Raw genomic sequence first — 15,079 nt, forward strand, 5'->3', positions numbered from 1 at the left:
TTTTGAGATAGGGTCTCATTCTATCAACCGGGCTAGAGTGCAGTGGCACGGTTTCAGCTCACTGAACCTCCACCTCCCAGGTTCAAGTGATTCCCCTGCCTTAGCCTCCCAAGTAGCTGGGACTATACAGGTACATGCCACCACGCCTGGCTAATTTTTGTTTTGTTTTATTTTGTTTTGGTAGAGACAGGGTTTCGCTGTGTCGGCCAGGCTGGCATCTCAACTATTTTTAGTGCACATTCCAGAAGTGTTAAGTACATTCACAATGTTGTACAACCATCACCACCCCCATGTCCAGAACTCTTTTCGTCTTGCACAACTGAAACTTGGTACACATAAAACTGCAACTCCCTGTTGCCTCTTGCCTCAGCTGCCGGCAATCACTATTCAACTTTCTGTCTCTATGGATTTGGTGACTCTAGGTCCCTCATAGGAGTGGATCACACAGTGTTTGTCCTTTTACTCAGTGTAATGTCTTCGCGGTAGCACATGCTACAGCATGTGTCAGAAATTCTTTCTTTTTAAGGCTGCATAACATTCTGTGGTATGTACAGACCACATGTTTGTTGATCCATGCATCTGTTGATGGACACTTGGGTTGCTTCCACCTTTTGGTTATTACAAACAATGCTGCTGAGAACATGGGTGCACGAATATCTTTTCAAGACCCTGTTTTTAATTCTTTTGGGTATATACCCAGAAGTGGAAATGCTGGATCATATTATTTCAAGATATTACTTTGTTTGTACTCTTTAAGCTATCAAACATGAATCATTTTAATTAAAAACGATGTCATTCCAAAAAATAAAAAGTATTTTTTTACCAAATATAATAATTTAGTCACTTTATGTGCACTATGCTAACTATAACAGAAGACCAGATTTCCTATGCCTTAGCGGGGCCCAGATTCCTTTATTCAGTAAGTAGTGTTTAGCAACTGCTTTGTACATGACTCTACAACACTTGTACATGACACTATTCAAATTTTCCATATGCTAAAGGAAGGAAAAAGGTCATTTTTCTTAACAAGCCAAAGGCCAACTCAGTGAACAGAGACAAGGTTCACACAACAAAGAAAACCAAAAGAAACTTGAACATGGGAAGAATGAGTGAAAGAGAAGATCACAAAGCTATGTAACGGAATCAGAAGAAAAGTTCCTTAGGCAAACAGCTTACACATTAGTCCAGAAAACACTCCAATTCTGAGGAAGTGGCGGGGAGAGTCAAGGGCGGAGCTACATGGATACAAAGCAGATTAGCGGTTGCCTGGAGCTGGTGGTAGAAACAGATATTGAGTGGAAAGAGCAGCAGCAGGTATTTCTGGAGTGAGAGGAATGTCTTAAAATTCATCTGCGATGATGGTTGTAACTCAGTCAATTAACTAAAATTAACTGGATTGTACACTGTAAATGGGTGAATTTTATGGCATGTAAATTATTATCAATAAAGTTGTTTTTAGAAAAAGTCAAGGGAGGCGAGCAGATAAGCCTTCAGGACTTGATGTATGACTTCCAACTTCCAACCTCAAAAGAGCCATGTCCTCGCTCTGAATCAGTTAGCATGACTGAAGCCTGGGGGAGCCTGGCGAGCTCACAAAGACACAGGCTTTGAAGAAGAGGAGTTAAAGGGGACAGGCCCATACTCAAGAGGTGCCTGCTTGCTGAATGAGCATCCAGCAGGTCCAGTGAGCTGGGTTCACCTCACAGCAACAGAGAGTTATTAGGCAAGAAATGCAGTATAGGCAGGATATGGGAGTGACTTAACATAAACACACATGGGGTGTGGAGAAGGGTTATTAAAGGAAAAAGCATGTCCTGTGGTAAGGAGCTCAAGAAAGGCTTTTTAAAGGAGGTGCTACTATGAGCGGGTCCTTTCCAGGTGAACAGCATGTCCATCAAGGTCTGCAGTGGCAGAAGGGGGTGGGGGCAGCAGGGAAGGAGGGGCTTGCCTTAGACAAACAAGGCACAGCAGCAGGCCCCTGTCTTTGTTCACCAGAGTGAACAAAGGCTTGATTGTGAAAAGGTCACAGTGAAGGCACCAACAGGGGAGGGAGGTAAGACAGCCATAGATCACCTGGAGTCACAGGGCAAGATGTTGCCCTTGGCCCCTCACCCAGTGAGGAGTGCTTGAAGGTTTTTGAGCAGAGAAGTGGCCTAATGACAGCTGTGGCTTAGGAAGATTACTCCGGTAATACAGAAGTTGCTCTCTTATGCACCCTCTACTGAACATTTTGCAGATCATCAATTCACCAGAATAACCAATGCACCCCATGTTTATAGGACACACTGACTGACACCCTCGGCAAGATGAGCACTTTTGGCTGGTAGTCTCCTCTCTGGGACACCTGGGCACTTCTGCTGCCATCATGTGGGTTGTCTTCGTACTAAGAGTCAGCCATGTTTGTTTCCAAGCCTACTTATGCCAGTTGTACTTGCAATTTTATTTCCATAACTTTGTACATAAACTAATGAAATATCAGTGCAAAGAGGGAGAGACATCGCTTCCTCAAAAGCCACGATAAATGGTGTAAAAAGACTCAACGAAGGTGAGTCACTAAATATGGCTGAAGCAATAATGAAAGATTAGGGGAATATCTACAAACATGTGAAAGGATTCAGCATTCAGTCTTCCTCTTAAGTATTTTTGTTCTCTCATGTTTAAAAAAACTAAAACTGGAAATCATAGGAGATGTATTATAAGAATGGAAAGATTTTTTTTTGAGATGGAGTTCCCCAGACTGGAGTGTAATGGCACGATCTTGGCTCATTGCACCCTCTGCCTCCTGGGTTCAAGTGATTCTCCTGCCTCAACCTCCCAAGTAGCTGGGATTACAGGCATGTGCCACCATGTCCAGCTAATTTTTTTGTATTTTTGTAGAGACAGGGTTTCTTCACATTGGCCAAGCTGGTCTTGAACTCCTGACCTCATGATCCACCCACCTTGGCCCCCCAAAGTGCTGGGATTACAGGCGTGAGCCACTGCGCCCAGCCTGAAAGATGTTTTTAAAAATTTCAATCAACAAGACCACTGAAGGACAATGTCTTGGCCTATAACTAAAAATGAGTGAACGAATGTGCACTTATATCTTTTGGGTGAAAATAAAATGTTTAAAATATATGTTTAACTTTTTTAGGTTTCCTTGGTTTAGCCAACATTTTCAATTGATTGGCCGAAAATGGTCCTACTCACACAGGACGAGAGAGTAAGCATTAATGACCAGCAGCAACTCAAGTCAGGAAACTACTGTGCTTTAGGTAAGAGAGGCTGCATTGGGTGAAGTCAGGGGAATGCAAAAGAAATAAAAAGAAGTGTAAGATGCAACTGCAAATGACAATTACATGTTGAGAGAAAGGAAGTTAATAAAGATAACGCTAGAATGTATGTGGGGGACTGAGAAATGCCACTTCAGTTAGGACAAATCCAGATGCTAGAGGAAGCAGTTGAACAACTGTATAATGAAATGAGGATGATGAGTTTGGTCAAGACATGCTGAGAATGAAATGTAAAATCCACGAGAGCAGGGACTTTTGTTGTTGTTGTTGCTAACTGCTGCATCCGTAGCACCCAGGAAGATGCCTGGAACATAGTAGACACTAAATATGTACAGAAGTAATAAATGAATACGCCTCCAGAACATTCACCAGACATTTTCAGCTAACAGTGGGATGAGTGTTTCTGGAGTACAAGGGGCAAGTTGGAGCCACAGATGCAGGTTTGGGAATCATCAGGGACTTTGTCTATCTTGTAATTCAAGGGCCTGGCATAGAGCTTCCCACATGGGAGGATACGAGAAAACGTACCCAGGAACAGTCATTTGACCTTAATAGCAACCCCATCAGGGTTGGAAAGGACTCTGATGAAAGTCTTCTGCCCCTGTCACCCCACAGCTCCTCCACTTGTAGTGAATGAGTACCTCTCTAGCAATAACATGGAGTTCCTTACTTCCTGGGGCAACATGCTTGTCTCTGAATTTCTGCAGCTAACTGGAATATTCTTTCATCTATTAAGTCAAAATATGGCCCTAGTTTTACTAGTTGGAGCCAAAAATGGAAATATTTAATTTTGACCAAAACAGAACTGGTTGATAAGTGATGGTAACTTGGGGAGAAAAAAAACATGATACCTTAAAACAAAACTTCACAAATATTTATAGCAGCTTTATTTATAATTGCCAAGACTTGAAAGCAACCAAGATGTCTTTCAGTGGGGGAATGGATAAATATGCTGTGGTACATCCAGAAAATGGAATATTATTCAGTGCTAAAAAGAAACGAACTATTAAGACATGAAGAAACATGGAGGAACCTTAAATATGTATTACTAAGTGAAAGAAGGCAATGTAAGAAGTCCACATACTGTATGATTCCAACTATATGACATACCAGGAAGGCAAAACTATGGGACAGTAAAAAGATCAGGTTTCCAGGGGGCTAGGGATGAGGGAGGGATGAACAGACAGAGCACAGAGGATTTGGGGGGCAGTGAAACTACTCTGTGTGATATTACAATTGCACACATGTAGTATTATACATTCATTCAAATCCACAGAATGTACAACACCAAAAGTGAACCCAAACTTAAACTATGGACTTCGGATGATAGTGATCTGTCATGTGACTGTACCACTCTGGTGGGGGGTGTTGATAATGGGAGAGGCTGTACCTGTGCAGGGAAAGGGGGCACATGGAAACTCTAAAAAAAAATAAGACTCAGGCTATGCCTGGTGGCTCATGCCTGGAATCCCAGTACTTTGGGAGGCTAAGGGAGAAAGATTGCTTGAACATGGGTTCAAGATCAGCCTGGGCAACATAGTGACACTCCATCTCTACAAACAAAATTTAGCTAGGCGTGAAGGTACCCACCTCTAGACTCAGCTACTCAGGAAGCTATGGTGGGAGGGTTGCTTGAACCCAGGAGTTCGAGGCTGCAGTGAGTCATGATTGCACCACTGCATTCCAGCCTAGACGACAGAGTGAGACCCTGTTGCAGAAAAATAAAATAAAATAAAGGGGCTGGGTGCGGTGGCTCACGTCTGTAATCTCAGCACATTGGGAGGCCAAGATGGATGGGTCATTTGAAGTCAGGAGTTCGAGACCAGCATGACCAACATGCTAAAAACTCATCTCTAATAAAAATACAAAAATTAGCTGGGCTTGGTGATGTGTGCCTGTAATCCCAGCTACTCAGAAGGCTAAGACATGAGAATTGCTTAAACCTAGGAGGCAGAGGTTGCAGTGAGCCCATATCATTCCATTGCACTCTAGCCTGGGCAATGGAGTGAGACTCTGTCTCAAAAAACAAAATAATAAATAAATAAAATAACATAAAGACTTAATTTTAAAAAACCTTTTAAAGGAAATAAAAAAAAAAAAGCAAAACTTGAAGAGTCTTCAAAGATATCCCAGAGTCAAAGGCAGGTGCATTTTTAAAATTTTGTTTTTGTTTTGCCATAATTCCTAAGTAGGATATTCTGTTAAGGAAGACGATTTGAGGGAAAAAATCACATTTTATAAAAACATATATATTTCAGGCTCTGCTCTTGGTTCCTCAGATGTGTCATTTCATTTGCTTGTCACAATTCCCTGTGATGGACACGATTAACACCATCTTGTAGATAAGGAAGATGAGGAACACCAGCTGAGAGTGACTAAGCAGCTTGTCGAAAGTCACACACGCTGCTCTCCAGAAAGCTAAAACACTGGCAGGATTGTGAGTCTGACCCCAGATGAGTAACTGACAGATTGAAGAAGAAAGGGGCGGTTCCTAAATAACCCAGTGTAACTGTGCAGGTGTTCTTGGTGTGCTCAGGAAAACATGAGGGCGTGTATAGAAACTGAAAATAGGGCACACGGCTGTGGCTGAACAGGAGTGGACAGAAACCTCAGAAAGTGGTCTGAAAAGCCAGCCCTGAAAAGGAGCTGGGTGGTTTACAATGGTGAAGGCAAACCCTCTGGATGCTCTTTCGGCTTTTTCTGTCTTCCCTCGGGCATATACACCCCAAAATGGTCTTTGCCATTTGCAAAGTGTAGCTCAAACCTTAGTGGGAGGAAACTAAAGTCCAAGGAAACCATCAAATGAGTTTAAATATCCTGGCTCAGGGAAATTAAACCCCAAACACTGAGATAACTTGTGAACTAGGCTGCGAACTGCTATTAGTAGCCATTGAGAAATCATAAAGCAAGTGCCAGAGAGATGGGGACCAGAACAAGGAGGCTCTTCACGGAATGATAGGAATGATCTCCAAAATACGCTGAAAAGAGAAAAAGCCCAAATGCAGAATGGTGTGTCCATTTATGCTACCATTTGCACACAGAAATGTAAGAGGATATCCCTTTGCTTCCAGACACACTGAAGAGCTCTAGACGGATCCCACATCGCCCACCACTGGTGGGTGCACCTGGTGGCTGGGCAAAGGGGCAGGAGCAAAACTTTTCACTGCAACCCTTTACATGTTGAATAAGCAAATTGTCTTACTTGTTCCAAAAAAAAAAAAGAATAAAACTTAGAAAATGTTTACCTGATAAAATACCAGAGTTTGAGAGAACAGATTTTTAAAGGAATGGTTTGCAAGGAGACACAATGATCCCCAGGAGCCAAAATAAGCCAAACTCTAGGATCCTTTCTACGGTAGGGTGTATAGGCCCTTTCTACAGTAAGGTCCTAGAGTTTGGCTTCTTTTCAGCAACTTTTCCCCTCCCACAAACTTGGCTCCTCCCAGCAGAAGGAATGGTTGTAGTTGGTGTGTTAATTTGCTTACGGTCACACAGCCAGGATGTGGCCAAGAGGACAGAATGAAGCCATGCCTATGCCCTCTCTTATACAGGCTTTTCTTATGGTCTTCTCATTACTGCATTGACTATGTGCAAGTCTTATTTTCTGCTTCCTGACACATGGTTCCTAATGTAATTCCCTGCAATGTAAATCATTAAATATATGTTGGGGCCAGTCACGGTGGCTCACACCTATAGTACCAGTGCTTTAGGAGGCCAAGGCAGGAGGATCGCTTGAGCCCAGGAGTTTGAGACCAGCCTGAGCAACACAGTAAGACTCTGTCTCTACAAAAATAAAAAAATTACCCAGGCATGGTGGTGCATGCCTGGGGTCCTTCCAGACTATCCGGGAGGCTGAGGTGGGAGGATCACTTGGGACCAGGAGGTCAAGGCTGCAGTGGACCATGGTCATACCACTGCACTGCAGCCTGGGCGACAGAGCAAGATCCAATCGCAAATGAATACATAAACAAATTTGATTTAATTTATTGTAATCTTCTTGGCTTAATGTTCCAAAACCAATTTCCACAGCATAAAACCACCACAACTGGGCTGCCTTTTGAGATTGATCAAATAAGGATAAATGTCCTATCCAAACATCACTAAGAAAATATTAGCAAGATTCCACTGTTGTGGAGGAAGAGGGAATTATCAAGAGTGCGTAATTCTACTCTGACCATCTGTACTGTAATTTGCTTAGGAACAGTACTTTCACAGTATTAAACTACTTTTTGAAGTGGAAATCAACATGCAAACAAAGACAATTCAATGGCAAACTCGGTAACACGCACAAACTTTTAGGAAAAGAGAACACACAACACCAAGAATCTACTGTGTGTCAGCAGCCAGGAAAAGGAGCATAAGAGATCTGATCATGTTTTCCACTGACAAACTTGAAAACTTCATAAAGTCACGCCCAAGTTCAAAGGCTGGAGCTTTAATATTCCATGAATTCAGTGGAAAGACCTCCAGCTTCCCTTCCATTCAATATGATGATTGTACAGAACCAGAAAAGCAGAACTTTCTTCTGGAACACAAAACTTGTTCTATGGTGGGATCCTACAATTCTTTCCCTTTTCTCCTCTTCCATAAGGGAGTGTGGGGTACTGGAACCTGACCATGTCACCTGCAGAGAAAGCATTTCTCATCTGCCCCCTAGGCAACATGCAGGGTGCAGTGGCTCACACCTATATTCCCAGCTACTCTGGGGCCTGAGGCAGGAGGATGGCTTGAACCCAGGAGTGAGACTAGCCTGGGCAACATAATGGAACTCTCTCTCTCAAAAATATAAAACAAAATATTCCTAGGCAATAAGAAGTATCTTTCTCAACAAAGAAAGCAGGAGATCCTGCTTTTTGATAATGTAAACCACTAGAAGAACCACATTGAATTGGCTTTATAATATATTTTTTAAAAATTTATAATATATTTTTAAAAAGCTCCTGCACCCAATTTTCTTTCCCTTCCCAGGGCAAAGGATCAGCATGGTAGCTGAGTATGGGGCAGTGAAAGGATGCTATGGAGCCATGCAGAAGCCTGGGTCGGTCAGTGAGGCTGGAGGGTGGGGAATGGGGAGTCGGGTGCAGGTGGCAGGTGGGAGAATTGGCTATACTGATTGAGCAAATAGGCACATAAATTGAGGATGAGAGCCACGTTTCTCACTACTACCAGAGATGATGGTTACAGAGAAAGGGGCAAGGCTAGAAAGAACCCTGAGTGGTTGGATTGAAATTGGAAGTGTGGCTTTAATATATATACACAGGTTACATATAATATGTGTTTTATAATATATTTTGTTATATTTATAATACATAAATATATACGTTTGTAAAATGTTTACATTTATAATATTTATAAATATATGAAGTAATGCTTATATATCATATATAAATATTCCATATGGTGTTAATATATAATCTTATATATAATGTGTGACTATTCTATATATTAGAGATATCTATATATTAATATATTCTATATTAATATATAATCTTATAATCTGATATATAATGTGTGAATAGTCTATATGGTGTTATTAATATATAATCTTATAACCCTAACCATCAACTTTTATGAATAACACCAGTTGGGGTTATAATATATAATCTTACATTATGTTATGAATAACTGGTGTTATTCATAACAGTTGATGGTTAGGGTTATAAGATTATATATTAATAACACCATTCACAACAGTTGATGGTTAGGGTTACAAGTTATTCCTAACAGTTGATGATTAGGGTTACAAGATTATATATTCCCATACAGAATATTCACACATACAGCCCCAAGAAACACTTCGCATCTCTCTTCCTTGTCTTTGGAACAGGAGGGACCACGTCTGAATGCTGTGCGGGTTTGTGGGTTGTACCACCCACTGCCCCAGTGGAGATGGGCTACTTGGGAATACAGAGTGCAAAGCCGGGAGAGTTGATGACAGATCACACAAGTGATTCCGTCTGTTAAACTGGTTTCAGATAGGATGAATACAGTATATTCTTACACTTTGCCAGAGGCACCAAGTTCCATTTTCCATTTTCTTTTTCTTCCCATCCCAACAGGTGGTTCTGGAATATTAATGAATCCCTGCAGTGTTTGCAGCAGGAGCCATGGTGGCCGAGGAGTATTCTGATTCGTCTCAAATTTATGTATATGTAAACCTAGACATAACATGAGTCAAGTGTGACTTTTAAAAAAAGAAAAATCTTAAGAAAGCAAAGGTTGAAACATTGGGCAAGATACTCCGCACTAAGGCAGGTAGGTTTTTTTTTGTTTGTTTGTTTGTTTTGTTTTTTTAACTGCCATGATTCCTAAGTAGGAGATTCCATTAAGGGAGATAGTTCAGGGAGGGAAATCACATTTTACAAAAAAAATCTATATTGTCATTTCACTTAATTCTTACACTGTGGGAGATGGGTAAGACTAGCTATTTTTCAGATAAGGAAATAATAAAGAAGAGCAGAACTCAGTGAAATGGGAAACAAAAACAATGGAGAAAAACTAGGGAGACAAATAGCTGGTTCAGAAAAAAATGTATAAAATTGACAAACCTCTGACAAAAAAAAAAAAGAGAAAGAAAATACAGAGTACCAATGGCAGGTATGAAACTAGGAATATCACCACAGACCCCACAGACTCTAAAGGATAAAGGAGAATACTATGAATAACTCTACACACATAAAATTTGACAAAAGACATGGACCAACTGCTTGAAAAATACAAGTCACTCAATATGAAACAGGTAATATGACTAGCCCTATAACAATTAGGGAAATTTGAATTTGAAATTTTTTTAAACTCACCCTTTCACACCAAGAAAAAAAAAGAAAACCTCTAAGCACAGAAGATTTCACTCAGAATTCTACCAAATATTTAATGAAGAATTAACATAAACTTTACCTAATTTCTTCCAGAAAAAAACAAAACTTCCCAATTTACTTTATGAAGTAGTATTTATAGTACTTCAACCCTGTTACAAGGTTGAAAAGATAAAAGAGAAACTGGAAGAACATATTTGCAGACCACATATCCAATAAAGAACTAGTTTCTAGTATATATAAAGAACTCAGAATTCAACAGTTAGAAAAAAATCATGGCATCCAATTAGAAAATGGGCAGAAAACTTGAATAAACATTTCACTGAAGAGGATGTACAGATCACAAGCACATGAGAACATGTTCAAGACCATAAACCATTAGGAAAATGCGAACTTAAAAAATGACAACTGTCATGACACAACTATCCCAACGGCTAAAATAAAAAAGCGTCACTACAGTACCAAATGCTGGCGAGGATGCAGAAAAGCTGGATCAGTTGTAGATTACTGGTGGGAACGTAAAATGATACGGTCACACTGCAAACACAATTTGGCAGTTTCTGAAAAAACTAAACACGCAACTACCCTGTGACCCAGCAACTGCTCTCCTGGGCATCTTCCCCGGAGAAATGCTCCCACAAAATGTTCACACAAATTGCACATGATGTTTATAACAGCTTTATTCATAACAGCAAAAAACTGGCAATGACTCAGATTCAACAGGTGAGCAGTTGAACAAACTGTGGTGCATCCCTACCGTGAAATACAGGAAGAAATAAAAAAGGAACAAACTTTGAAACATGTAACAACCTGGATGAATTTCCAGAGGATTATGCTGAGTGAAAAAAAGCCAATCCCAAAAGTGTATACACTTTTGTGTGCACCATTCCATTTACACAACATTCTTGAAATAACAAAGTGATAGCAATGAAAAACAAACTATTGTGACTGACAAGGGCTAAAAGGGGGTAGGGAGAGGGAAGTGGGTGTGGCTATCAAGGGGTCATATGAGGTCATATGAGGGACTCTTCTGGTGGTGGAAATGTTCTATAACGTCATGATGTCAATGTTAATATCCTGGTTGTGATATTATATTATCATTTGGCAAGATGTCGCCAGTGCGGGAAACTGGGTAAAGGGTACAGGGGATCTACCTGTAATATTTCTTACAACTGCATGTGAAGAATCTACAATTACTGCAAAATAAAAAAACATGAAATATTAATACATTTAATTACATTTTTAAAAAACAGGACAGGCATGGAAGCTCACGCCTGTAATCCCAGCACTTTGGGAGGCCAGGATGGGAGGAAGGCTTCAGCCCAGGAGTTCAAGACCAGCCTAGGCAACATAGTGAGTACCTGTCTCTACAAACATTTCTTAAAAATTAACCAGCCATCGTGGCGCATGCCTATAGTCCCAGCAACTCTGGAGGCTGAGGCAGGAGAATTATTTGAGGACAGGAGTTTGAGGCTGCAGTGAGCCATGATCACACCATTATACTTCAGCCTGCGCAACAGAGTGTGACGCTGTCTCTAAAAATAAAAAATTAAATTAAAAAATTAAAAAACATGAAATATATCTCACCCTTTATACTGACTTTAATTTATATTTTGAAGAAAAATTATTTAAAAATTATATTTGAATATCATTACTTTCTTTTTAATCTTTGAGAAGAATTACAAATTGCAAAGTCATAAAAATGAGAAAATACTGAAGTAGAACTAAGGGGAACTTAAGAAGAAAAAATAAAGTTCACCCGTTACTGACAAAAAAATGAAAACGAGTAAGAAAATTATTGTGATTAAATGTATAGCCTACCAGGTCATCTGAAGTCCCTGACACTTGATCTCCTTTACTAGAATATTTAATTGTATCAGAACGTTGTGAATAAACAGATGGCCCCCGCTACACCCTTGCCTCAAGCCTTGCAAATATGAGGGCCATGCCTACGTCCTGCCTCCCCCCTCTCTCCTTGTGATCTGACAGCACTCGTGAAGGGGAGAACATGGTTTATAAAACCTACGTCCAGAATCTAACTCTGTTTTACAGAGAAACACAAAGCAGCTTTACACAGCATTACTATTATACACTGATATTCTAGGAATGCAACTAACATGTAACTTAAGGAAAGACAGTACTTTGCCTTATTCAAAACGTTTAGCCTGAGCTGTCAGCATTTCAAAGTCACTGATGTCAACACTGCCTGGTATTTGAATTCTCAACACTGCACCCGTGAGTCAGTCTCCTTTGCAGCACTCATGCTTACACACAGCCATCTCCACCAATGCACAAGCACCTATCGGTCTTCTAGTGGGGTCAGGCTCCGGCGACTACACACTGAGATGTCACTTTATTAGAAACTATTTGCCTTTTATTTCTTCTCTACATTATAGGTAGGGCATTATGTTGATTTTTTTCAGTAATATATATGGACTGGTGAATTTCATTTTAGGGTATTAAAGGGGCACATTACAGAATAATCATCATGTAAAAGGGTAACCAGACTACTAGGTTGAGGCCTCTGACACGAGTAGCTTCAGAAAGCCTGCTAGTGCTTCCTTCTCCTTGCCTGCATGCACAGAAGGCCACACAAGGGAAACAGCCATGGCCAGATGACAAGAACAGGGGCCATCCTGCAAGCAGAAGGGGAGGACAAGGCCACCTTCCAGCAGGCACTAAAGTAACAATGAGAACAACAAAAACAAAATACACAAAAGAAAAGAAAAGAAAAGAAAAAAATGGCAAAATTGCACTTTACCCTTTAGTGCCCTCCTTACTTTCACCCCAGATGATGCAAAATTTTTTCTTCTTCCTTCAACTGAGCATAAATGATATGACCTGGCTGGGCGCTGTGGCTTATGCCTATAATCTCATCACTTCGGGAGGCTGAGGATTCAGTGAGCTATGATCACGCCACTGCACTTCAGCCTGGGCAAAAGAGTGAGAGCCTACCAAAAAAAAGAGAAAGAGAGAGAAAGACAGAGAGAGCGAGACAGACAGACAGAGAGAGAGAGAGATGATCTGATAACCACACATTCTCCAGTAGTATCCCTCTCAATTTCTGACTTAGACAAATACAAGCTTCCTTCTATAAAAATAGGTGATCACAGAAAACTCTCTAGAACTATCTGGAGAGCTCCAGCAGATCATAAAAGGGGGACCATCTGAAGATTCCAAGTAAATAGGCACTTATGAAACAAAGTTACTGGTAGAAATGGGAGATTTCAGAAAAATCTCCAATTTGCATTCTCACTGAAATTCAAGATTTTATGCCTATGAAATCTGAGCAACAAGGCATGAAGAAGAAATAATTTGAAGTCAGATAAGTTAGACTAAAGATTAAAAACACAATAGTTGAAGAAAAGAAACATACAGAGCAAAGCATATTGGATGATAAACTTTTTAAAATCAGAGCATGAATGAAAGTGATCACAAGAATCAGAGAAAATATGTGATACAGAAGATAGACTCAGGAGACCAAATACACACATACTTTAATTTCCTGGAGGAGACACCAGGGTAAAAAGAGAAGCAATAATCAAAGTAATAACAGAATGCCTAGAAGGCATTTAATAAAACCCATCAACAAATCCTAATAACTCAAAGGAATATAGGAAGAGAGGACTTAACATGTAAAACAATGCCCCAAGCCAACTTTCTGCATCATATTTAATGACAAACACCAAAATCGCCCACAGTAAAGTGAGAGCAAGTCAAGGACGTCACTAGCAGTTAACACAACTGGGTTAAGACACATGAAACAGCAAGAACTACCGGAATGGAGGAGACAAAAGGCATCCTTACCTGCAGCTGATATAACTGTCCGCTTGGGAGACACCCAAGAATCGGCTGAAAACCGTTAGTGCTAAGAAGAGAGGATGGTTAAGGGAGCAAGCCACTTCCAAACTAAATATTTTTAAAGTATATAATTTAAAAATATAGTCACAGCTGGGCGCAGTGGCTCATGCCTATAATCCCAGCACTTTGGGAGGCCGAGGCGGGTGGATCATGAGGTCAAGAGATCGAGACGATCCTGGTCAACAAGGTGAAATCCTGTCTCTACTAAAAATACAAACATTAGCTGGACATGGTGGGGCGCGCCTGTAGTCCCAGCTACTCGGGAGGCTGAGGCAGGAGAATTACTTGAACCTGGGAGGCGGAGGTTGCGGTGAGCTGAGATGGCGCCGTTGCACTCCAGTCTGGGTAACAACAGCGAAACGCCGTCTCAAAGAAAAAAAAACAGTCAATGACAGTGCTAATACCCAAATTGGAATGGTACAGAGAAGATTAGCCTGGTTCCTGTGTAAAGATGACATTCAAAGTTGTGAAATAATCTATATTTTGTTTTAAAAAAGAAAAAAGTATAATGAATAAAGAACCCCATTCAGAATAGGAATAAAAGTATAAATGAAGGTATAAACTCAACAAAAAGGAAGGAAGGAAGGGAGGGAGGGAGGGAGGAAGGGAGGGAAGGAGGGAGGGAAGGCATGATCAAAGGTATAAACTCAACAAAAAGGAAGGGAGAGGAGGAGAGAGGGGAAAGAGGGAGGAGGGAAATAAGCAAACTTTAGGGGAAAAGCCAAAAAACGAAGAGAGGACATGGAGAACTGGAGAGGCTACTGGGTTCTGGATGAAAAGAACTGGCAAAGATGTCAGTATTGTCGGGGAGGTGCAGAGAGAGCTCCCAGCTGTCTGTACCACAGGCACCCAGGGAGGACCCAGGAAAGCTGCCATCCCCAAACCAGCACTGCACCTTGTGCCAACACAGAAAAGCCACAGAAAACCCTTGGCCCCACTCCAAAGCCCTGAGTAAATCATATACTCCTGGGCAATGCAGGGCCACACCACCACCAGAAACTGAAAGCCACTCCTGGTCCATCCACATACGACGGATAAACAAAGTGTGGCTATCCAGACAATGGAATATTATTCAGCTTTAAAAAGGAAGGAAATTCCGACACATGCCCCAACGTGGATGAATCTGAAGGA

General features: G+C 40.9%; 1 protein-coding gene and 1 non-coding gene across 5 annotated transcripts in view; one reads left to right on the forward strand and one right to left on the reverse strand.

The window, feature by feature from the left end:
* SPECC1 (sperm antigen with calponin homology and coiled-coil domains 1) overlaps positions 1–15,079 on the reverse strand; it is a 269,791-nt gene that overhangs the window by 198,736 nt on the left and 55,976 nt on the right. The window lies entirely within an intron of this gene.
* On the forward strand, positions 14,330–14,434 carry LOC119469334. The gene has a single exon (XR_005198128.1). It is a non-coding gene; the product is annotated as a U6 spliceosomal RNA (small nuclear RNA).

This window comes from Cebus imitator, unplaced genomic scaffold (genome assembly GCF_001604975.1).
Source record: "Cebus imitator isolate Cc_AM_T3 unplaced genomic scaffold, Cebus_imitator-1.0 Scaffold629, whole genome shotgun sequence".
Taxonomy (NCBI): Eukaryota; Metazoa; Chordata; class Mammalia; order Primates; family Cebidae; genus Cebus; species Cebus imitator.